General features: G+C 42.7%; 1 pseudogene; it reads left to right on the top strand.

Moving 5' to 3' along the window:
* The first annotated feature begins 1639 nt into the window (after positions 1 to 1639).
* Positions 1640 to 24858, top strand: part of LOC115122399 (cortactin-binding protein 2-like) — a 171573-nt pseudogene continuing 148354 nt past the window's right edge.

Below are 24858 nucleotides of genomic sequence, written 5' to 3'. Positions count from 1 at the left end.
TATCCTCAGTTTTCTCCTACCACAGCCATTAAACTCTGTAACTGTTTTAAAGTCACTCTTGGCCTTATGGTGAAATCCCTGAGCGGTCTCCTTCTTCTCTGGCAAATTAGTTAGGAAGGACACCTGTATCTTTGTAATGACTGGGGTGTACTGATACACCCTCCAAAGTGTAAATAACTTCACCATGCTCAAAGGGATATTCAATGTGTTCAATGTGCATGAAAAATCATGCTAAACACTATTATTGCACACGGAGTGAGTCCAACTTATTATGTGACTTATTAAGCACAGATTTACTCTTGAATTTATTTAGACTTGCCAAAACAAAGGGGTTGAATATACATTTTTTCAATACATTTCAGCTTTCATTTATAATTAATTTGTAAACGTTTTGAAAAACATCATTCCACTTTGACATTATAAGGTATTGTGGGGTATTGTTAAACATAATATATTTTGAATTCAGGCTTTAACACAAAAATGTGGAAAAGTCCAGGGGTGTAAATACTTTCTGAAGGCACTGAGCCCCTTTCATCAACAGTCCCCATAATCTCCAACTAATGACACGTTTCCCTTCAGCAACCTGATTGAGAAAGGGGATGGATGGAAAAGATTATCTCTGCATGACATCTCCAGCAATGTCCAGCGATCTGCATCTGATTTAGACATGAGTTTTGGATTTGACGCATGACAGGAGCCAGGACAATAATAGGCTATGTCTGCGAGCCAAGGGCCTGGGCCACATCTTAAATGAACAGCGCACAGACTGACTGGCAGCTGTCCACTGATTGCACCTGTAGGTGTGGTAATTGAGACAACCCAGTACTGTACTATACACACTTAATTCTAACTATGACATACAGTATGAAGCTAAGAGAGTCTGTGGAACAGAGAAATGGGACACACTGTGGAAGTGACATCACCAAGGTATTCCACTGTGCGTGTAATTTCAAAGCAGCAATGGCACCAGCTATAAAACAGTCCAAACACAAACGCCCGTCAGTAATTATCGCAGGCCTACTGTACATCACCACAATGCTATTTGACCCAAATCGTGTATCAAGGCAATAAATAATCAGGCAGCGGGGATCAACTCTGTAATCCTAAATGGTACATCTGGAAACCCCAGTATAACTCATTCATATCAATGGTCGATCATCTGTCGAGACTGCAGAGCCATTATTGACAGCATTGAAATAAATGGTACCAGAAATGATACATGATCTATCGATCCAAAGGCATATCTCAGGCCGCAGATCTAGATTACAAGCCTATAGGTCTTTGGGCCTACATTTAATAAAAACGTTTAGGCTATGAGGTAATAATTGCAGGAAAATCTAACCTGTAAAAAAGGTGTATATCCTGGATATTTTAGCTGACATTAGGCACTTGGAATATTTGATATAATTATACAAAACAGTGAATGACATAGGCTACTGTATCTATGGTGCATTCTTAGGCATACGTTATCCCAATAGGCCGAAACCGTTACTCTGACTGTTGGCATGTAACTCATGACAACACAACATGAAGACCATCCTTCATCAGGCTATGTTATTCATACATCCACCGATTCCACATAGTCATAGGAAGGGTAAGAGGTAGCCTAGTTGTAAGCCTTGGCATGGTGGGTTTAGGCAGAAATAGGACACAGTCTTGGCGACACTTTTCCCCACCACACATTTTTTTGTCACTCTTTAGCCACCGCGCAACGCACCTCCTTTCAAATTGAGAACGCATTCTCATCTGGAATACGCCTAGGGTCCACGCCTACTGTCCTTAACCAACCTGCGCTCCCCGAAATGCCATGGTCTGGTCTAGTCTAGACTGTCGCATCCGCGGAGACACATTTTTCTCTCGAGTGTTTTTACAATTTGAGGCTACAGTCGTATGTGAAATTTGCATTCAGCAGCGTAGTAGTTAAAGTGGTACTGAATGCGTTGTTTTATGTTCTGTGTGTTGCCCGCACTCCAGCAGACCGCTACAGTAGGAAGATGGCGTCGGAGGGAGCGAGCGGGGAACAGCGTCCTCCGATACAAACACTGGCAACAACAGTGCTTGGAAGTGTCGAAGCGGTAAGACATTTTCATATTATAGCCAGGTCTATATGTTTCTATATTTGCATGATTCGTTTTGGAATAAAGGCACCGGGCACAGGAATAATGAATACAGAAAGACGGTGCATTTCTCTATGAACCTGAGTGTTCATCTTGAAGCAACAGCAAGATGTTATTCTTGTGACAATGTAGCGAACAGCAAAACAAAGGTTCTCAGATTTTTTTCCAAATAGACTATATACATATGATCCAAGTCTGTTATGAGAATTAAAATCAAAGGAATTGGGTTAATATATTTCTCACACCTCAAAAAGCTGTCTGTTGGCACGGCCGATATGGGGAAGCGTAGTTGGCTATAAAGCACTGATTTGCGGTGTTGTAATACAGTTGGTACAGTGTGGTTAAAACGGTGGTTTCAATGTGTAGGCAACTTACATTTGAAACACAATTTAGGCTATAGGTTTGCGCTGGCTCGTCTTCTGAATAGGCTACGAGATAGGGCGCTGCTTTTGAGATGGCTGTTCAATGCACAATGCTGTAATTCTTCTCTATACATCAAAAGCTCTAAGTTGAAACAAAATATGTTAATGGTTGGTTTGTGCTTTGTGTCATTGTGGCTTTAATGTGAATATATTGTTATCTGATGTAGCCTACATGCAAATTTGCATTTGAAAAATATTGCCTTTATGGTTAGAAAAGAAAGGCCTATATAGGCTATCCTATGAGGACCCCCAAACCAAACCACTACAATCCAATATTCAGCAGCACTTGTCTGAACATAAAGCATTTTTGGCTATTTGCACTCAAAAAACCTTTTCCGTATTCTGTAGGCCTACTAATACTTTAGATTTGACCTGTGACCAATAGAACAGTATTAGACATGTTGAATCTTAGTGAAAGTGTTTGTTTGTCTGCAGTCTCCTGACTAATCAGGCTGAGTTGCACTTGTTTACACTCATCTATCTGGGACTTCTCACACTGGCCCCTCGTCTTGCAGACAGGCAGGTTACAACATACATATGTGCCAGGGCAGCAGCTTGCTACCCCTCTGTGCAAATTAATCAATATTTTGCCCCGCGGGAGGGGTCCGTGGTACCTTTCGCTGGTTGTGGTATGCTTGGATGGTTCCATGTGCTCTGTTCAGTCAGACCATTGCTGTCTATCGACCAGTCAGTCAATTCATGCAGAATAGGCACTGGACTGGCCAGTCTCCCATTAGCCACTTGACTTTACCATGAACTACGCCTATTCTATATATGTTTATATGTAATTGACCATTTCTTAAGCATTTGCATATTCTTATAGGGCACAGGAAATATAATAACTGTTCTGGGTTTGAGGCTCAAAGGCTATTGAAATGATTGACTGGAAGATCCCCTTGGGGTGGGGGGAACGAGACAGGCAGGTAGCTGTTGAAATGGGAAGAAGAGAAGAGATGTGGGTGGTGGTAGAAGAACAAGGGTCGTTCCACCTCAAAAAGCACAAGAAAGAGGAGTTTCCACACCTACCATCTCAGATTATTCTGAAATCGGTTGTGTTGTTAGTTGCACTTTCTTTTTTTTGTGTTGATTGCACCTAAATTGGCCATTTTAATGTATAGGATTTAGATAATATTCAATAAATATAGTACCCAACATCCGATTTGGACCAAACTTCTTCCTACCAATGAGTAAGACAAACAAATTAAACCCAGCTACGGACACCCCACACCAATCAAAATCACATCAAATTTTATTTGTCACATGCGCCGAATACAACAGGTGTAGACCTTACAGTGAAATGCTTACAAGCCCTTAACCAACAATGCAGTTTTAAGAAAATACCTTAAAAAGTAAGAGATAAGAACAACAGTAAATAACAATAGCTGGGCTATATTCAGGTGGCACCGGTACAGAGTCATCGTGTCAATGTGTGGGGGCACCGGTGTCGAGGTAATTTAGGTAATTATTTACACGTGGGTAAGAGTTGTTAAAGTGGCTATGCAAAGATAATAACAGAGAGTAGCAGCAGCGTTGGGGGGGTAGTCTGGGTAGCCATTCCCATCCTAACAACCAGTACTCAGTATCAGTTCTGTATGTTTCACAAGTAGTATGAAGATGTGGTTTGGAGTATTGCTTCTCTGTACTATGTAATGTAATTGTACTCCTACACATCAACTCTGTACTATGTAATGTAATTGTACTCCTACACATCAACTCTGTACTATGTAATGTAATTGTACTCCTACACATCAACTCTGTACTATGTAATGTAATTGTACTCCTACACATCAACTCTGTACTATGTAATGTAATTGTACTCCTACACATCAACTCTGTACTATGTAATGTAATTGTACTCCTGCACATCAACTCTGTACTATGTAATGTAATTGTACTCCTACACATCAACTCTGTACTATGTAATGTAATTGTACTCCTGCACATCAACTCTGTACTATGTAATGTAATTGTACTCCTACACATCAACTCTGTACTATGTAATGTAATTGTACTCCTACACATCAACTCTGTACTATGTAATGTAATTGTACTCCTGCACATCAACTCTGTACTATGTAATGTAATTGTACTCCTACACATCAACTCTGTACTATGTAATGTAATTGTACTCCTACACATCAACTCTGTACTATGTAATGTAATTGTACTCCTGCACATCAACTCTGTACTATGTAATGTAATTGTACTCCTACACATCAACTCTGTACTATGTAATGTAATTGTACTCCTACACATCAACTCTGTACTATGTAATGTAATTGTACTCCTGCACATCAACTCTGTACTATGTAATGTAATTGTACTCCTACACATCAACTCTGTACTATGTAATGTAATTGTACTCCTACACATCAACTCTGTACTATGTAATGTAATTGTACTCCTGCACATCAACTCTGTACTGGTACCTGTGTATAAAGCCAAGTTATCGTTTCTCGTTGTGTATTTATTCCTTGTGTTATTATTTTTATATTATTTCTCTTTTTCTCTGCATTGTTGGGAAGGGCCCGCAAGTAAACATTTCACTGTTAGTCTACACCTGTTGTTTACAAAGCATGTCACAAATAAATTACATTTGATTTGATTTGTTGTTCCTGCTATACCGCCTCACCATTTTATCCATTTTGCTGGTCTCTTGTGTTTATTACCTATTATACAACGGGTGGGTCTAAGCCTGAATGCTGATTGGTTAAAGCCGCATTCCAGACGGTGTCTATTCCACAAGTTACCACCGGCTAAATCTATGACGTTAAAAGGCCTATTTACTCTGTTCCATCTGACTGTGTAATCCACTGTCTCATCAGCCCAGCCAGGTACTTTATAAACAAAATCTCCACTATAAAAAGCATCTTGACATTATCTCACATTTCTTTTAGACTAACATCTAGTTTTCAACAGTGGAGATTTGTATAAACCTGCTGTCTGTCTCTCACATTTACAACATTGTTTCAATATTCAAATTCAATCTCCTGCTGTCCCATAGTACTGAACGTGTCGGGAGTCAGGATGAGACAGACAGGCAGCGTTTCTCAGCCAGTCAAAATCATGAATCAGCTGGCATAATTTGAATGTATATAAACCCAAAAATATTTATTGAAAGAAGGTCAAACGAAATGCAGCTAATTTGCAGTTTTTCCAGCTTTTCAGTTCTGCTACCGCACGGGAAGCGGGACCGGAGCGCCAAGTCTTGGTCCAAGATGCTTCTTAACAGCTTTTACCCCTAAACCATAAGACTCCTGAACAGCTAATCAAATGGCTACCCAGACTATTTGCATTGCCCCCTCTCCCCTCTTTTACACCGCTGCTACTCTCTGTTATTATCATTTATGCATAGTCACTTTAATAACTCTACATTCATGTACATATTACCTCAACTATCCGGTGCCCCTGCACATTGACTCTGTACCGGTACCCCTGCACATTGACTCTGTACCAGTACCCTTGCACATTGACTCTGTACCGGTACCCCTGCACATTGACTCTGTACCGGTACCCCCGCACATTGACTCTGTACCGGTACCCCTGCACATTGACTGTGTACCGGTACCCCCCCCCCCCCCTGTGTATAGTCTCGCTATTGTTGTTTTACGTATTTTTTTAAACTTCATTGTTGGTTGGGGGCTCGTAAGTAAGCATTTCACTGTTGTAATCGGCGCACGTGACTAATAAGATTTGATTTGAGTTTGAAGTGATTTTGTTACTGTAGCTGTGTTGTTGGCTAGCTCCTCTGAACAACAGTGTCCTGACAAGTGAGCACATTTTCTATGCCAGGCAAAATTGCACCTCATTAGCTCATTGTTATGGATCTATCCAAATAAATGTCTCTAGAAAAAAGCTTTAACAAATGCAAATGCAGCTACTTTGCTGTTATTCTGGCTACACTTTTTGACGTGACTGTAAGTTAGGCATAGTTGGCTAGCAAGCAAGGGATAAGAACGTTTCCAGGCAGCATGGCAATGGAACATTCTAACGACTGGATCACGTCCATAGACAGAACAAAAAGACTGAACGACTTGGTCGCGTCCATTGATATAGAACAAAAAGACTGAACGACTTGGTCGCGTCCATAGACAGAACAAAAAGACTGAACGACTTGATCGCGTCCATAGACAGAACAAAAAGACTGAACGACTTGGTTGCGTCCATTGATACAGAACAAAAAGACTGAACGACTTGGTCGCGTCCATAGACAGAACAAAAAGACTGAACGACTTGGTCGCGTCCATTGATACAGAACAAAAAGACTGAACGACTTGGTCGCGTCCATTGATACAGAACAAAAAGACTGAACGACTTGGTCGAGTCCATAGATACAGAACAAAAAGACTGAACGACTTGGTCGCGTCCATAGATACAGAACAAAAAGACTGAACGACTTGGTCGCGTCCATAGATACAGAACAAAAAGACTGAACGACTTGGTCGAGTCCATAGATACAGAACAAAAAGACTGAACGACTGGGTCGAGTCCATAGATACAGAACAAAAAGACTGAACGACTTGGTCGCGTCCATAGATACAGAACAAAAAGACTGAACGACTTGGTCGCGTCCATAGATACAGAACAAAAAGACTGAACGACTTGGTCGCGTCCATAGATACAGAACAAAAAGACTGAACGACTTGGTCGAGTCCATAGATACAGAACAAAAAGACTGAACGACTGGGTCGAGTCCATAGATACAGAACAAAAAGACTGAACGACTTGGTCGAGTCCATAGATACAGAACAAAAAGACTGAACGACTTGGTCACGTCCATAGATACAGAACAAAAAGACTGAACGACTTGGTCGCGTCCATAGATACAGACCAAAAAGACTGAACGACTTGGTCGAGTCCATAGATACAGAACAAAAAGACTGAACCACTTGGTCGCGTCCATAGACACAGAACAAAAAGACTGAACGACTGGATCACGTCCATTGATACGTCCATTTAATGAAAATATGTCATTATTTGAATATGTTGGTAACCCGTTGTATAAAAGTGATAATGCCCTCGAAGCCGGTGTTTAGAGGATATATTGGCACAGTTTGCCAGCCCTCTAACAACACGCATGCCAATATATCCTCCAAACATTAGCACTCAAGAGTGCAACATTTCCTTTGCAGCTTTGGGTCGAAAACCAATACATTTGGCACATGATGAAAGTATATTGTGTGATTGCCCTCACAATTCAAGTCTTCACAATTCAAATTAATAGACAATTAGTATGCAATTAGTAGGCATTGCCTACTCATAATTAGTTTAAATCACATGATGTACACCGATGATTTCATTAGAAATACGTATGTTCCTCTATCTAACACAGAAACGTGCAATTTTCACATAAACTCAAAAAAAAGAAACGTCCCTTTCTCAGGACCCTGTCTTTCGAAGATAATTCGTAAAAATGCAAATAACTTCAGAGATCTTCATTGTAAAGGGTTTTAACACTGTTTTCCATGCGTGTTCAATGAACCATAAACAATGAATGAACATGCACCTGTGGAACGGTCGTTAAGACACTAACAGCTTACAGACAATAGGCAATTAAGGTCACAGTTATGAAAACTTAGGACACTAAAGAGGGTTAGGGTTAGGGTTCTGACATGGCCAGCGAAGAGCCCAGATCTCAATCCCATTGAGCATGTCTGGGACCTGTTGGGGGCTGGTGAGGGCTAGGGCCATTCCCCCCAGAAATGTCCGGGAACTTGCAGGTGCCTTGGTGGAAGAGTGGGGTAACATCTCACAGCAAGAACTGGCAAATCTGGTGCAGTCCACGAGGAGATGCACTACAATACTTAATGCAGCTGGTGGCCACACCAGATACTAACTATTACTTTTGATTTTGACCCCCCCTTTGTTCAGGGACACATTATTTCATTTCTGTTAGTCACATGTCTGTGGGACTTGTTCAGTTTATGTCTCAGTTGTTGAATCTTGTTATGTTCATACAAGTATTTACACATGTTAAGTTTGCTGAAAATAAATGCAGTTGACAGTGAGAGGACTTTAAAAAAAATGTATGTTGTTTATGTTGATGTTGACGTTGGAGTTGCGTTGGAGATAATGAATATGAAGTTGAAAAATATTTGACAGTTTTCTTTAATCTGTGTCCAAGATCTGTCCCCTTTGTGTATGTTTTTTCCCATCATAAAAGGTCTGGATTAGTTACTGTTAGACTGTTCCTGGTGGACAAGCAAACCATTGGGCTACAAGAGTTAATGGTTTCCATGTGATGGTCTTCAATGGTAAAAGTCCCAACACACACTGTATAGTGTTTTACAATGGTAATGGTATTGGGTTGGGTTTAATGGTAAATATCATAATATATATACTGTATAGCTGATTCATGATATTTATTTTTGTTGAAAAACACAATACTGCCATGCAATGTATTGTTTTGTTAGGGTAGTCCCTAGCCCATTTCTCCATCAAAGTTTTGGGCTTGTAGGAAAAGTCAAAGTGATAGCCCTGTCAGTGAGCCGCCACTGTTGGACCATTCAACGGGAGTTGGGTTGAAGTATTAGGTTGCTAAGAGACGGACAAAGTTAATTGCTTTCATGGAGGACTGACTTGACTTGTGAGGATGACCACACAGTTTATTTTCATCATGAGCAAAATCTATTGTTTTCTACCCAAAGTAGCACACTAAAATGGATAATAGAGTGTGGTGGTATAGCAGGAACAGGGGCATCCAGTGGTCAAAATCGGGTACTTCCACACTTCTTTATGGTAACTTCAATGACAAATTTCTCTGAACAGGGCAAAAAAAACATCACCAGATTCACAGGGAATATATTACATAGTATGAAGAAGCAATACTCCAAGTCACAGCTTTATTTTATACTCTATGTCAAACATAGAGAGCTGATACTGTATACTGGTTGTTGGGGTGGGATTGGCGTGGGGTGTGGAGGGTCCGTTGGTGGTTTTTGACAAAAAATGTCTTACTCTTTGGTAGGAAGATGTTTGGTACATACACATCTGATGTTGGGTAATATATTTATTGAATAGGATCTGAATCCTATAAATTAAAATGGTCAATTTGGGTGTAATTAATTAGCTTAAATTTAAACAAAATGATGTTTCAGAAATGCCAATCTTACCTGTTTCCAACTACAGAAACGATTTCAGAACCATCTGAGATGGTGGGTGTCATGGCTTTCTGAAATGACATGGAATGACTCAGAAGGCAAGAAAAGCAAGACAAAGTAAGAAAGTAATGGAAGGGGGCAGAAAGAAAGCAAGAGAGAGATGGAAGGAAGGAGGCCAGAGATAGAGCAGTGAGAGAAGGAGAGGGGGAGGGGGTATGTACACCGGAGACCTTTCTAAATTGGTCTTAATTTCAGTGATTCAGCTGGCATAGCTCAGAGTACCGTGTCAGTGTCAGCCAAGCCAGCCCGCCAGCCCAGCTCTACTGAGCGTGTTCAGTGCACACTGCACTCCTTCCCTTGCTTTTACGGCTCGGAGGCTAGTTTACACTTAGCATTCAGCTGAACAGGTGCCTCGAGGACAGCACATCAACCAACCATCCGTCCTCTCCAGTAATATGGGTCAGATCATTTGACCTGTTTGGGCTAGAAGCAAGCCGTTTTCTCTGTAGTAATGGTGCAACCATGATGCTAACGAATATGCACTCTTGTTTTTCTCTAGGGACTCGGAAACAATGGTGCAGCGAAGCCTTATGATTACAACAATTATTATCTGGAATAATTTTGTCTAGGCTCATTGTGCTCCCAAAGTACATCTCCTGGTGGCACAGCAAAATATTTAGTCGCATTATAGAGTCCTGCCTGCAACACCCTCTTTTGTTGGCCCTTGGTCAGGGAGTTTCTTTTCTGAAGGGCCCTTGAGGACCAGTTCACTTGGTTTAGAGAGGGGTCAGAGGTTGATGAATGGTGGTGGTAGGGCCACACTGGTCAGTGATACTGGTATCATCACAGCCCTAGTTTCTAAGCATATGCAGTAAGATTTTCCAATGTAACAAAAACACGAGGCCTTAAAGCTTGAATCTGGTCTTCAGTCTTGTCCTCTTCAGTGTGTCCCAATGGGAAGTGACATAGTCCTGATTAACTCCAGTACAGTGAGGAGTTAGCTGAATACTAGCCAGGCTCCTGCCCTTTGCAGGCAGCACAGCACACCACGTCTGCTTCCCAAATGACCCCCTATTCCTTATGTAGTGAACTACTAGGGCTCTGGTCAAAAGTAGTGCACTATATAGGGAATAGGCTATCATTAGGAACTTAACTCAAGGCTCTTGGAACAAATTAGCCTTAGCTTCCCTCACCTGCTCACTGGGCAGAAATGCAGGAGGGAGAAATGCCAACCGAGTACATTGACGAAGACCGGGGGCCCACATGACAGCATCACGTACAGGCTTTGGTTGGGATAGTGTCATGCAAGCCTTCGAAGACTTCCAATTCTCCAAATGGCTCACTGGCAGCAGCACAGCATGGGGAGAATGCTGCGTAGGGGTTGGGAATTCATTTGAAAGCTTGAAACAGAGTGAATCAATCGCTGGATTCTTCACTTTTAACCCCATCCTAGCTTGGTTGGGGCTGTTCTGAATGAAATAGATTACCATACTTTCTAAGGGCTTCAATCTTACTGTAATTTGGTTTACTTGCTTGCATGACAAAAATAATTTTACGGTATCTCAAGTAAGGTCGACCGATTATGATTTTTCAACGCCGATACCGATTATTGGAGGACCAAAAAAGGCCGATACCGATTAATCGGCCGTTTTTAAAAATGTATTTGTAATAATGACAATTACAACAACACTGAATGAACACGTATTTTAACTTAATATAATACATCAATAAAATCAATTTAGCCTCAAATAAATAATGAAACATGTTCAATTTGGTTTAAATAATGCAAAAACAAAGTGTTGGAGAAGAAAGTAAAAGTGCAATATGTGCCATGTAAAAAAGCTACCGTTTAAGTTCCTTGCTCAGAACATGAGAACATATGAAAGCTGGTGGTTCCATTTAACATGAGTCTTCAATATTCCCAGGTAAGAAGTTTTAGGTTGTAGTTATTATAGGAATTATAGGACTATTTATCTCTATACCATTTGTATTTCATATACCTTTGACTATTGGATTTTCTGATAGGTACTTTAGTATTGCCATTGTAACAGTATAGCTTCCTCCCCTCGCTCCTACCTGGGCTCGAACCAGGAACACATCGACAACAGCCACCCTCGAAGCAGCGTTACCCATGCAGAGCAAGGGGAACAACTACTCCAAGTCTCAGAGCGAGTGACGTCACCGATTGAAACGCTATTAGCGTGCACCCCGCTAACTAGCTAGACATTTCACATCGGTTACACCAGCCTCATCTCGGGAGTTGATAGGCTTGAAGTCATAAACAGCGCAATGCTTGAAGCACAGGGAAGAGCTGCTGGCAAAACGCACAAAAGTGCTGTTTGAATGAATGCTTACGAGCCTGCTGGTGCCTACCATCGCTCAGTCAGACTGCTCTGTCAAATCATAGACTTAATTATAACATAACACACAGAAATATGAGCCTTTGGCCATTAAAATGGTCGATTCCGGAAACTATCAATTCGAAAACAAAACGTTTATTCTTTCAGTGAAATACTGAACCGTTCCGTATTTTATCTAACGGATGGCATCCCTAAGACTAAATATTGCTATTACATTGTACAACCTTCAATGTTATGTCATAATTATGTACAATTCTGGCAAATTCATTACGGCCTTTGTTAGGAATAAATGGACTTCACACTTGCACGGAACGCAAGAGGAGTGACACAATTTCCCTAATTATAAGAAATTCATGTTAGCAGGCAATATTAACTAAATATGCAGGTTTAAAAATATATACTCGTGTATTGATTGTAAAGAAAGGCATTGATGTTTATGGTTAGGTACATTGGTGCAACGACAGTGCTTTTTTCGCAAATGCGCTCACCCGTTTGGCGAAGTAGGCTGCGATTCAATGAGAAATTAACAGGCACCGCATCGATTATATGAAACGCAGGACACTCTAGATAAACTAGTAATATCATCAACCATGTGTAGTTAACTAGTGATTATGTTAAGATTGATTGTTTTTTATAAGATAAGTTTAATGCTAGCTAGCAACTTACCTTGGCTTCTTGCTGCCCTCGCGTAACAGGTAGTCAGTCTGCCAGGCAGGCTCCTCGTGGAGTGCAATGTAAGGCAGGTGGTTAGAGCGTTGGACTAGTAACCAGGTTGCAAAAATGAATCCCCGAGCTGACAAGGTAAAAATCTGTCGATCTGCCCCTGAACAAGGCAGTTAACCCACTGTTCTTAGGCCGTCATTGAAAATAAGAATGTGTTCTTAACTGATTTGCCTACTTAAATAAAGGTGTAAAAAAACAAAAAGCAATATAACATTTAAAAAATATATATTTAAAAATTGGCAAATCGGTGTCCAAAAATACCGATTACCGATTGTTATGAAAACTTGAAATCGGCCCTAATTAATCGGCCATTCCGATTAATCGGTCGACCTCTAATCTCAAGCCATTAGTCTTACAATGTCTTGTTATCCAGACACAGTATTGGGACGCCTAGTATTTAGGAACACTTTGAACTCCAGCAGCCTGCTGAAAGACCAGGCTGGTTTCATAGGTTATATATTCTGTCTGTGATTTAATGGATCTTTATGAAGGAGGCTGCTGGATCGATGATGAACATGGAGAAACATTGGCAGGGATTCAGAATTATGATAGACAATAACGTATCTGTGGCAGGGTGATTGAATGTCACCAAATTGAACAGGTACAAACGCATCTGCCTTAGCAGAGATAAAATAGAGCGCTTGTGACTAGAGGCTAGGAGCTCGTCTCTCCCTCCCTCTCCAGATTTTATTTTCGTTTATTGGTTTATTGAACAAATAGCTGTGCAAAAACAAAAGCTCAGCTGAAAGGAATTAGAATGAAAAATGGAATTGGATGTTCTTCTGTCTCCATCCCCTAACAAACACAGCTGATTAATCAAATTGCATTCTAAACTGAAGAGCATGATTAGGTGATTATTGGAGTCAGGTGTGTTAGCTGGGGCAAAACTGTGACACCAATCAGAGGACTGGAGTTGCCCACCCCTGTATCTAGTGCTATAAGAGAGGGTTTCTCTGCAGATGTTCTTGCCAAGTAACTTTATCACCTCCAATCTTATCTCAGTGCACCTCTCAGCCTGTGAGGTTGCATCATTTTCATTGTACACCTATATGAATTTAGTTAAGCTCCCAATATCATCTTAAGTTGTGGAAGGAGGATGACAGACAAGTTAGTCTTATTCAATCAGAACAACGAGTCGTCAGTCTGTCATCTGTCAGTCAGTTTGATAGTGTCGTCTCTATCATGGAATGTAGACGAACCAGAAGCAGCCACCGTTCCAATGTTCTCTCTCTCCTCGCCAAAAACTCTACCGGTAAACCCAGGAATGTATAGCCAGCCATTTCTCAGAGAGGTTGGAAAAGCTTTTAATTGATTGATGATGCAAAAGCAGAAAGTGGTCTGGTCACTCACAATTACCTCTATCCTCCATCCCAATCCATCTGTCCGTTGTCCCTGTGGGTCCAAATGGCCAAATCAGCTTTTAATGATGTGGCTAAATGTAGTTTGACATTAATGGCCTCAATGTACAGCCAGACATTCAGCTTCATTATAACAAACCTTAATGAGACCCATCTGAGAAGTGTTGTTAGTCATCATGCACATTTCTAACTCTACTGTTTTGTTGCTGTTGATGCAGTTTTCAGTAAGTTGGTGCTCTGAAGTTTCATGTCCCTCTTTGCCAAAACATTTGTCATTTCCCTTGGATTTGATTACAAACATGCGTATTTATGAGTGTTTTCTAAGAAGAGAGTATAATATTGTATAAAAATGTGTGTCCCAGTTACATTTAAAAATAAACTTTTTAATACATCTCTCACTGTTAATATGTGATAAGTAAGATGTATTTATTTGTGTGTGTGTGTTGTAGAAATGTGAGTTTAACATGGATAATCTGAGCAAGCCGGAGCTCCTGACCCTGCTCAGCATCATGGAGGGGGAGCTGGAGGCCCGGGACCTGGTCATAGAAGCCCTGAGGGTGAGTCTGGATCACACACACACACACACACACACACACACACACACACACACACACACACACACACACACACACACACACACACACACACACTTGTATTCAGCATCTACTACAGTGTTTACTTGTGTGAGATATGGATGATAGTTGTGTACACATATTCTTGTCTTGGCCTCTGTTTTCTGTGTTTTGAACTACGTGACTCTAACACAGTTCTGTCATGTTTATACTAGAAATGGTATTGTGGCCGTGTGGCATTACTCAGATAGGGCTTGTGGCTCAGTGAGCTGTTTCATCCCACTGTAGTAAACATGTAATGAGTGTTGAAGTAAGCAGACCTGCAGGTGTGCTACTCACTACTTTCTCAACGTGGATGAGATTTCAGATCATGGCATGTAGATAATGTGGACGAGGTTATGTGAACAGATGAGGTGTTACATTATGGATGACAATGTTACTGTATGTGGAGGAATGAGGTTATGTGAACAGATGAGGTTTTACATTATGGGTGACAAGGTTACTGTATGTGGATGGATCAAATCAAATCAAATGTATTTATATAGCCCTTCGTACATCAGCTGATATCTCAAAGTGCTGTACAGAAACCCAGCCTAAAACCCCAAACAGCAAGCAATGCAGGTGTAGAAGCACAGTGGCTAGGAAAAACTCCCTAGAAAGGCCAAAACCTAGGAAGAAACCTAGAGAGGAACCAGGCAATGTGGGGTGGCCAGTCCTCTTCTGGCTGTGCCGGGTGGAGATTATAACAGAACATGGCCAAGATGTTCAAATGTTCATAAATGACCAGCCTGGTCCAATAATAATAAGGCAGAACAGTTGAAACTGGAGCAGCAGCACGGCCAGGTGGACTGGGGACAGCAAGGAGTCATCATGTCAGGTAGTCCTGAGGCATGGTCCTAGGGCTCAGGTCCTCCGAGAGAGAGAAAGAAAGGGAGAATTAGAGAGAGCACACTTAAATTCACACAGGACACCGAATAGGACAGGAGAAGTACTCCAGATATAACAAACTGACCCTAGCCCCCCGACACATAAACTACTGCAGCATAAATACTGGAGGCTGAGACAGGAGGGGTCAGGAGACACTGTGGCCCCATCCGAGGACACCCCCGGACAGGGCCAAACAGGAAGGATATAACCCCACCCACTTTGCCAAAGCACAGCCCCCACACCACTAGAGGGATATCTTCAACCACCAACTTACCATCCTGAGACGAGGCTGAGTATAGCCCACAAAGATCTCCGCCACGGCACAACCCAAGGGGGGGGGGGGAGCCAACGCAGACAGGATGATCACATCAGTGACTCAACCCACTCAGGAGACGCACCCCTCCCAGGAACGGTATGAGAGAGCCCCAGTAAGCCAGTGACTCAGCCCCTGTAATAGGGTTAGAGGCAGAGAATCCCAGTGGAAAGAGGGGAACCGGCCAGGCAGAAACAGCAAGGGCGGTTCGTTGCTCCAGAGCCTTTCCGTTCACCTTCCCACACCTGGGCCAGACTACACTCAATCATATGACCCACTGAAGAGATGAGTCTTCAGTAAAGACTTAAAGGTTGAGACCGAGTTTGCGTCTCTGACATGGGTAGGCAGACCGTTCCATAAAAATGGAGCTCTATAGGGGAAAGCCCTGCCTCCAGCTGTTTGCTTAGAAATTCTATTGACAATTAGGAGGCCTGCTTCTTGTGACCATATCGTACGTGTAGGTATGTACGGCAGGACCAAATCAGAGAGATAGGTAGGAGCAAGCCCATGTAATGCTTTGTAGGTTAGCAGTAAAACCTTGAAATCAGCCCTTGCTTTGACAGGAAGCCAGTGTAGGGAAGCTAGCACTGGAGTAATATGATCAAAATTTTTGGTTCTAGTCAGGATTCTAGCATCCGTATTTAGCACTAACTGAAGTTTATTTAGTGCTTTATCCGGGTAGCCGGAAAGTAGAGCATTGCAGTAGTCTAACCTAGAAGTGACAAAAGCATGGATTAATTTTTCTGCATCATTTTTGGACAGAAAGTTTCTGATTTTTGCAATGTTACGTAGATGGAAAAAAGCTGTCCTTGAAATGGTCTTGATATGTTCTTCAAAAGAGAGATCAGGGTCCAGAGTAACGGATGAGGGATGAGGTTATGTGAACAGATGAGGTTTTACATTATGGTTGACAAGGTTACTGTATGTGGATGGATGAGGGATGAGGTTGTGGTACAGATGCGATCGATGATGTGGTTAAAGTGAAGCCAGTTTGCATTGAGGTTACTAGCTGTCCTCCTCGGGGCTAAGTAGCAAGTTATTTCTGAAACAACCTTTCAAGACTGTCTCTCTCTCTCTCTCTCTCTCTCTCTCTCTCTCTCTCTCTCTCTCTCTCTCTCTCGCTCTGGCTCTCTCTCTGGCTCTTGCTCTCTCTCTCTCTCTCTCTCTCTCTCTCTCTCTCTCTCTCTCTCTCTCTCTCGCTCTCTCGCTCTGTCTCTCCTCCTCTCTCCCTCTCTCTCTCACACTCTCGCTCGCTCTCTCTCGCTCTCTCTCGCTCTCTCTCACTCGCTCTCTCTCTCTCTCTCTATCACTCTCTCGCTGTTTCTCTCTCTCTCCCCCTCCCGCTCTCTCTCACTCTCTCTCCCCCTCTCTCTCTCCTCCTCTCGCTGTCTTTTCCTCTCTCTCTCCCTCTCTCACCCTCTCTCTCACCCTCTCTCTCACCCTCTCTCTCTCTCTTTCGCTCTCTCTCTCTCTCTCTCTCTCTCTCGCTCGCTCTCTCTCTCTCTCTCTCTCTCTCTCTCGCGCTCTCTCTCCCCCACTCGCTGTCTTTTCCTCTCTCTCCCCCTCTCTCTCCCTCTCTCTCTCTCTATTTCTCTCCCCATCTCTCTCACTCTCTATCCCCTCTCTTTCCCTCTCCCTCTCTCTCACCCTCTCTCTCTCTTTCTTTCTTTCTCTCTCTCTCTCTCTCTCTCTCTCTCTCTCTCTCTCTCTCTCTCTCTCTCTCTGCTGTATTTAGGTCAGAATCAGCATCGGTGTGTTTTGCCTAGTGTTCCACTTTCAGCTGTCTTGTCCTCTTAAACTTTTTAATAGGTTTCTTCATGTGGGATAGTTGAATTGTTCTGAGACCAGGGCTGTAGACAGGATAGAGACCAATCTCTCTGTTTTCTCTTAGCCTCTGGAACATTACACTGAAATCTGCTCATTGTTCTCTATTCTCTAAAAATGTGCTTGTAGATATTGACGTTTTTCTTTGATGTAGTCCGTTTTGTCCTTATCGATCTGACTGGCATCGAACAGTGTTTTCTGTTCTTCTTCTCCTTGCTCCTTGCTTCTCCTTGCTTGGCCTTAGAGCAGGGATCATCAACTAGATTCAGCCGTGGGTCAATTTTTTATTGAGCAGATGGTCGGGGGGCCAGAACATAATGAAAAAATATTTTTTTTGACTGCCAATTGACCACAAGAAGCCTAAACAGATATAATATTTGACTAAAACATAATAATTTCAAACCTTGATTACATTTGGGAATATTGTCCTGCGTAGGGTGCCGTCTTTCGGGGTGTCCTGTCTCTGTGGTCATTCAAAATCCCATGGCGCTTATTGTAGGAGTAGGGGTGTTCACCCCGGGGGTGCTGGCTAAATTCCCAATCTGGCCACATTCCATCATGGCCATATAATCATCCCCCCTCATTCCTAATGGGCATATATCACTCCGCACCTCTCCACCTGATAGCTGATGTGTGGTGAGTGTTCTGGCACAGAAATGGTCTCTGTGCATCACTGAGTTGGGTGCAGCTCATTGGTGGTGGATCAGCTGAGTTTCCCCCTAAAGTGCTTAGAGTGAGTCAGTTGGTAGAAAAGTGCTAAATCAATCCAATCAATTATTACACATTTGTATTATTTGTGTACAATCACACATCTCTCTATAATGCTGGTGAATACTTGGGAACAGATTTCCTGGTGTTTTGACAGTCTTTTATAACCAATAATTACATTTTGTTTTGCTCAGAAAACTTGGGGGGCCAAGTTTCCGCCCACGGGCCGCCAGTTGGGAAGCCCTGCCTTAGAGGCTGTGTAGCTGTGCTTAGTTTGGATCTACATTATACTACACCAATCTCTCATTCCCTCTGTTTCTCTCCCTATCCCTTTCATTCATTCTCTCTCTCTCTCTCTCTCTCTCTCTCTCTCTCCCTTTCATTCTCTCTCCCTCTCCTTCTCCCTCTCCCTCTCCCTCTCCCTCTCCCTCTCAATTCAATTCAAGGGGCTTTATTGGCATGGGAAACATGTGTTAACATTGCCAAAGCAAGTGAGGTAGATAATATACAAAAGTGAAAAAAACAATCAAATTTAACAGTAAAGTACACATACAGAAGTTTCAAACAATAAAGACATTACAAAAGTAATATTATATATATATATATATACACAGTGTTGTAACAATGTACAAATTGTTAAAGTACACAAGGGAAAATAAATAAGCATAAATATGGGTTGTATTTACAATGGTGTTTGTTCTTCACTGGTTGCCCTTTTCTTGTGGCAACAGGTCACATATCTTGCTGCTGTGGTTGCACACTGTGGAATTTCACCCAGTAGATATGGGAGTTTATCAAAATTGGATTTGTTTTCGAATTCTTTGTGGATCTGTGTAATCTGAGTGAAATATGTCTCTCTAATATGGTCATACATTGGGCAGGAGGTTAGGAAGTGCAGCTCAGTTTCCACCTCCTTTTGTGGGCAGTGAGCACATAGCCTGTCTTCTCTTGAGAGCCAGGTCTGCCTACGGCGGCCTTTCTCAATAGCAAGGCTATGCTCACTAAGTCTGTACATAGAGCTTTCCTTAAGTTTGGGTCAGTCACAGTGGTCAGGTATTCTTCCACTGTGTACTCTCTGTTTAGGGCCAAATAGCATTCTAGTTTGCTCTGTTTTTTTGTTAATTCTTTCCAATGTGTCAAGTAATTATCTTTTTGTTTTCTCATGATTTGATTGGGTCTAATTGTGCTGCTGTCCTGGGGCTCTGTGGGGTGTGTTTGTGTTTGTGAACAGAGCCCCAGGACCAGCTTGCTTAGGGGACTCTTCTCCAGGTTCATCTCTCTGTGGGTGATGGCTTTGTTATGGAAGGTTTGGGAATCGCTTCCTTTTAGGTGGTTGTAGAATTTAACGGCTCTTTTCTGGATTTTGATAATTAGTGGGTATCGGCCTAATTCTGCTCTGAATGCATTATTTGGTGTTCTACGTTGTACACGGAGGATCTTTTTGCAGAATTCTGCACCCAGAGTCTCAATTTGGTGTTTGTCCCATTTTGTAAAGTCTTGGTTGGTGAGCGGACCCCAGACCTCACAACCATAAAGGGCAATGGGCTCTATGACTGATTCAAGTATTTTTAGCCAGATCCTAATTGGTATGTTGAAATTTATGTTCCTTTTGATGGCATAGAATGCCCTTCTTACCTTGTCTCTCAGATCGTTCACAGCTTTGTGGAAGTTACCTGTGGTGCTGATGTTTAGGCCAAGGTATGTATAGTTTTGTTGTGTGCTCTAGGGCAACAGTGTCTAGATGGAATTTGTATTTGTGGTCCTGGCGACTGGACCTTTTTGGAACACCATTATTTTGGTCTTACTGAGATTTACTGTCAGGGCCCAGGTCTGATAGAATCTGTGCAGAAGATCTAGTTGCTGCTGTAGGCCCTCCTTGGTTGGTGACAGAAGCACCAGATCATCAGCAAACAGTAGACATTTGACTTCGGATTCTAGTAGGGTGAGGCCGGGTGCTGCAGACTTTTCTAGTGCCCACACCAATTCGTTGATATATATGTTGAAGAGGGTGGGGCTTAAGCTGCATCCCTGTCTCACCCCACGACCCTGTGTGAAGAAATGTGTGTGTTTTTTGCCAATATTAACGCACACTTGTTGTTTGTGTACATGGATTTTATAATGTCGTATGTTTTACCCCCAACACCACTTTCCATCAATTTGTATAGCAGACCCTCATGCCAAATTGAGTCGAAGGCTTTTTTGAAATCAACAAAGCTCTTACTCCTCTCTTTCTCCCTGGCATCTTGTTAAAAAATAAAGCCCTCTTTACTGCCGTTTTGATTGGAGAAGTGGTTTATCCATACATCTCCATTTTGGATAGATAATTCTTCGTGTTGTTGTTTGTTTAGTGTTTTCCAATTTTCCCAGTGGTGGTTAGAGTCTGTGGATTCTTCAATTACATTGAGCTGATTTCTGACGTGCTGTTCTCTCTCTCTCTCTCTCTCTCTCTCTCTCTCTCTCTCTCTCTCTCTCGCTCTCTCACACTATCTCTCTCACACTCCCTATCCCTTTCATTCTCTCTCGCGCCCTCTCGCTCTCTCTCACTATCTCTCACTATCTCTCTCTCCCTATCCCTTTCATTCATACACTCTCTCTCTCTCCCTAACCCTTTCATTCATACACTCTCTCTCTCTCTGCTCTTACACCTCTCTTTCTCTCTGGCATCTTGCTAAAAAATAAAGCCCTCTTTACTGCCGTTTTGACTGTAACACAAAGACTCTGCTGTTCTCCCTGAGATAAGGTAGCTTAGCGGTTAACATCGATGGGCCAGTAACCGAAAGGTCGCTGGTTTGACTCGCTGAGCCGGCAAGGTGGAAAAATCGGCTGTTCTTCTCTTGAGCAAGGAGGTTAACCCCTAACAACAACTGTGCCGATGACGTTGATAAGGCAACGCATTTCTCTGATTCAGAGGGGTTGGGTTAAATGCGGAAGACACATTTTTGTTGAATGCATTCAGTTGTGCAACTGACTAGGTATCCCCCTTTCCCTATACAACTGACTAGGTATCCCCCTTTCCCTATACAACTGACTAGGTATCCCCCTTTCCCTATACAACTGACTAGGTATCCCCCTTTCCCTATACAACTGACTAGGTATCCCCCTTTCCCAATACAACTGACTAGGTATCCCCCTTTCCCTATACAACTGACTAGGTATCCCCCTTTCCCTACACAACTGACTAGGTGTCCCCCTTTCCCTATACAACTGACTAGGTATCCCCCTTTCCCTATACAACTGACTAGGTATCCCCCTTTCCCTACACAACTGACTAGGTATCCCCCTTTCCCTATACAACTGACTAGGTATCCCCTTTCCATATTCAACTGACTAGGTATCCCCCTTTCCATATTCAACTGACTAGGTATCCCCCTTTCCTATTCAACTGACTAGGTATCCCCTTTCCATATTCAACTGACTAGGTACCCCCCTTTCCCTAAACAACTGACTAGGTAACCCCCCCCCTTTCCCTATACAACTGACTAGGTATACCCCTTTCCCTATACAACTGACTAGGTATCCCCTTTCCCTATACAACTGACTAGGTATCCCCTTTCCCTATACAACTGACTAGGTATCCCCCTTTCCCTATACAACTGACTAGGTATCCCCTTTCCCTATACAACTGACTAGGTATCCCCCTTTCCCTATACAACTGACTAGGTATACCCCTTTCCCTAAAAAACTGACTAGGTATCCCCTTTCCCTATACAACTGACTAGGTATCCCCCTTTCCCTATACAACTGACTAGGTATCCCCTTTCCCTATACAACTGACTAGGTATCCCCTTTCCCTATACAACTGACTAGGTATACCCCTTTCCCTATACAACTGACTAGGTATCCCCTTTCCCTATACAACTGACTAGGTATCCCCTTTCCCTATACAACTGACTAGGTATCCCCTTTCCCTATACAACTGACTAGGTATCCCCTTTCCCTATACAACTGACTAGGTATCCCCCTTTCCCTATACAACTGACTAGGTATCCCCTTTCCCTATACAACTGACTAGGTATCCCCCTTTCCCTATACAACTGACTAGGTATCCCCCTTTCCCTACACAACTGACTAGGTATCCCCTTTCCCTATACAACTGACTAGGTATCCCCTTTCCCTATACAACTGACTAGGTATCCCCCTTTCCCTATACAACTGACTAGGTATCCCCCTTTCCCTATACAACTGACAAGGTATCCCCCTTTCCCTAAACAACTGACTAGGTATCTCCTCCCCTTTCCCTATACAACTGACTAGGTATCCCCTTTCCCTATACAACCGACTAGGTATCCCCTTTCCCTAAACAACTGACTAGGTATCTCCTCCCCTTTCCCTATACAACTGACTAGGTATCCCCCTTTCCCTATACAACTGACTAGGTATCCCCTTTCCCTATACAACTGACTAGGTATCCCCCTTTCCCTATACAACTGACTAGGTATCCCCTTTCCCTACACAACTGACTAGGTATCCCCCTTTCCCTATACAACAGACTAGGTATCCCCTTTCCCTAAACAACTGACTAGGTATCTCCCCCTTTCCCTATACAACTGACTAGGTATCTCCTCCCCTTTCCCTATACAACTGACTAGGTATCCCCTTTCCCTACACAACTGACTAGGTATCCCCTTTCCCTATACAACTGACTAGGTATCCCCTTTCCCTATACAACTGACTAGGTATCCCCCTTTCCCTACACAACCGACTAGGTATCCCCTTTCCCTATACAACTGACTAGGTATCCCCCTTTCCCTATACAACTGACTAGGTATCCCCTTTCCCTATACAACTGACTAGGTATCCCCCTTTCACTATACAACTGACAAGGTATCCCCCTTTCCCTATACAACTGACAAGGTATCCCCCTTTCCCTAAACAACTGACTAGGTATCTCCTCCCCCTTTCCCTATACAACTGACTAGGTATCCCCCTTTCCCTATACAACTGACTAGGTATCCCCCTTTCCCTAAACAACTGACTAGGTATCTCCTCCCCCTTTCCCTATACAACTGACTAGGTATCCCCTTTCCCTATACAACTGACTAGGTATCCCCTTTCCCTATACAACTGACTAGGTATCCCCTTTCCCTATACAACTGACTAGGTATCCACCTTTCCCTATACAACTGACTAGGTATCCCCCTTTCCCTACACAACTGACTAGGTATCCCCTTTCCCTATACAACAGACTAGGTATCCCCTTTCCCTAAACAACTGACTAGGTATCTCTTCCCCTTTCCCTATACAACTGACTAGGTATCTCCTCCCCTTTCCCTATACAACTGACTAGGTATCCCCCTTTCCCTAAACAACTGACTAGGTATCTCCTCCCCCTTTCCCTATACAACTGACTAGGTATCCCCCTTTCCCTATACAACTGACTAGGTATCCCCTTTCCCTATACAACTGACTAGGTATCCCCTTTCCCTATACAACTGACTAGGTATCCCCCTTTCCCTATACAACTGACTAGGTATCCCCTTTCCCTATACAACTGACTAGGTATCCCCCTTTCCCTATATGACTGACAAGGTATTTCCTCCCCCTTTCCCTATACAACTGACTAGGTATCCCCTTTCCCTATACAACTGACTAGGTATCCCCCTTTCCCTATACAACTGACTAGGTATCCCCCTTTCCCTAAACAACTGACTAGGTATCTCCTCCCCCTTTCCCTATACAACTGACTAGGTATCCCCTTTCCATATTCAACTGACTAGGTATCCCCCTTTCCATATTCAACTGACTAGGTATCCCCCTTTCCCTATTCAACTGACTAGGTATCCCCTTTCCATATTCAACTGACTAGGTACCCCCCTTTCCCTAAACAACTGACTAGGTAACCCCCCTTTCCCTATACAACTGACTAGGTATACCCCTTTCCCTATACAACTGACTAGGTATCCCCTTTCCCTATACAACTGACTAGGTATCCCCTTTCCCTATACAACTGACTAGGTATCCCCTTTCCTATACAACTGACTAGGTATCCCCTTTCCCTATACAACTGACTAGGTATCCCCCTTTCCCTATACAACTGACTAGGTATACCCCTTTCCCTAAAAAACTGACTAGGTATCCCCTTTCCCTATACAACTGACTAGGTATCCCCTTTCCCTATACAACTGACTAGGTATCCCCTTTCCCTATACAACTGACTAGGTATCCCCTTTCCCTATACAACTGACTAGGTATCCCCTTTCCCTATACAACTGACTAGGTATCCCCTTTCCCTATACAACTGACTAGGTATCCCCTTTCCCTATACAACTGACTAGGTATCCCCCTTTCCCTATACAACTGACTAGGTATCCCCCTTTCCCTATACAACTGACTAGGTATCCCCTTTCCCTATACAACTGACTAGGTATCCCCCTTTCCCTATACAACTGACTAGGTATCCCCTTTCCCTATACAACTGACTAGGTATCCCCTTT

Source organism: Oncorhynchus nerka, linkage group LG9a (assembly GCF_034236695.1).
Source record: "Oncorhynchus nerka isolate Pitt River linkage group LG9a, Oner_Uvic_2.0, whole genome shotgun sequence".
Classification (NCBI taxonomy): Eukaryota; Metazoa; Chordata; class Actinopteri; order Salmoniformes; family Salmonidae; genus Oncorhynchus; species Oncorhynchus nerka.
Note: the sequence above shows the minus strand (reverse complement) of the source record. Positions and strands in the feature narration are given on the sequence as shown.